This window comes from Propithecus coquereli, unplaced genomic scaffold, assembly GCF_000956105.1.
Source record: "Propithecus coquereli isolate 6110/MARCELLA unplaced genomic scaffold, Pcoq_1.0 Scaffold47, whole genome shotgun sequence".
Classification (NCBI taxonomy): Eukaryota; Metazoa; Chordata; class Mammalia; order Primates; family Indriidae; genus Propithecus; species Propithecus coquereli.
In genome coordinates this window covers 6,305,976-6,307,590 of record NW_012150507.1, presented here as the reverse complement: position 1 = coordinate 6,307,590, position 1,615 = coordinate 6,305,976, and the positions used below count along the sequence as shown (strand labels likewise).

The 1,615-nt window shown below is 40.4% G+C and overlaps 1 protein-coding gene across 1 annotated transcript in view; it reads right to left on the bottom strand.

Moving 5' to 3' along the window:
* DDX4 (DEAD (Asp-Glu-Ala-Asp) box polypeptide 4) overlaps window positions 1-1,615 on the bottom strand; it is a 95,963-nt gene that overhangs the window by 13,388 nt on the left and 80,960 nt on the right. The window lies entirely within an intron of this gene.

Sequence of the window (1,615 nt, the reverse complement as noted above, 5' to 3'; positions counted from 1 at the left end):
TATCTCTTTCCTAATCAGCAAAGGAATATATTTCCTAAAAGGAACTAAAATTCTGCATTAGGGGGTCCCCAAGACCATCCCCAGGTTCAATGATTTGCTAGGAAGACCAACAGGACTCAGAATATAATCATACTCATGGCTACCTTGATTTATTCCAGTGAACGAATAAGGGAGCAAAATCAGCAAAGAGAAAAGGCACATGGGCAAAGCCCACAGAAAACGAGGCACAAGCTTCCAGGAGTCTTCTCCCACTGGAGTCACACAGGACATGCTTAATTCCCCCAGCAATGAGTTGTGATAACACATGTGAAATGTTATCTCCCAGAGAAACTCTAATTAGAGATGCAGTACCCAAGGTTTTTATTAAGGGCTAATAATGTACTCACCTTCAGTCTGGCACATATCAAAATTCCAGCCTCCCAGAAGGAAAGCAAATATTCAGTATGAAACACATTGTACATTTGTTCAGGCACAATGAGTCACTTTTAAGCGGCATAGTGGGACCCCTACCCAAATCCCAGTTCTCAGATGCTAGCCATGATGGTTAATTTTAGGTGTCAAAGTGAGTAGATTAATGGATACCCAGATAGATGCTAAAGCACTATTTACAGGTATGTCTGTTAGGGGGTTTCTGGCGTAGACTGGCATTTAAATCAGTGGACTAAGAAAGATCCACCTTCATCCAACGTGGGTAGGCACACCATTCAATTGGCTGAGGGCCAATTGAAAGGCAAAGGAAAAAAGGCAAAGGAAAGGCAAATTTTCTCTCTCTCTCTCCTGGAGCTGGAATACCCTTTCTCTCCTGCCCTCGGATATCAGAATTCCAGGTTCTCTAGCCTTTGCACTTCAGAAGTTGCACCACCAACCCCCAGGTTCTCAGCCTTCAGCTTTAGACTGAGAGTTATACCATTGACTTCCCTGGTTCTAAGGCCTTCAGACCCAGACTAAGCCATGCTACCTACCGGCTTCGCTGGTTCTCCACCTCACAGACAGGCGTACCATGGAACTTCTCGGCCTCCATAATCTAATGAGCCAATTCCCTTAACAAATTCCTTCTCATCCATCCATCTATTCTTTCTATCTCCTATTGGTTCTTTCTCTCTGGAGAACCCTAGTTAATATATACCAAGGACCAACCAAGGACCAACCTTGTAAGCAGGAATTTCAATTTCATTTATTGATGAATTTTAGGTAAACAGGTCTGTTAACTCTTTTCTATACATCACTTTTATGATTTTTACACAACTAGTCATCTGTCGTGCCATTTTTAGGGACTGTGATGCATTAGATTCAAAGCTAAGTAGATATAACACTTTTTACATGTGAGCTCTCTGATTTCCTTGTCCTGTATGTCCACAAGTCTTGACATTCTTCTTCATACAAGATATGAGCATTTGTGGAAGATTTGGTTTAGCTAGTGTCAAACTTTTTCTATATTGAAGAATCCAAGAATTGGGGAAAGTGGGAGTTGTCCCTTTGAATGCTCTCAGACTAATGATTACTGATAATCTTTCAAAGACATCAAACAAGCTCCAATGGTTTACTAGTCTGGAAAGCATTTTAACTTTTATATGAAATTATTTATACTTTGTTTTGTTTTTTTTATCTTATTTTT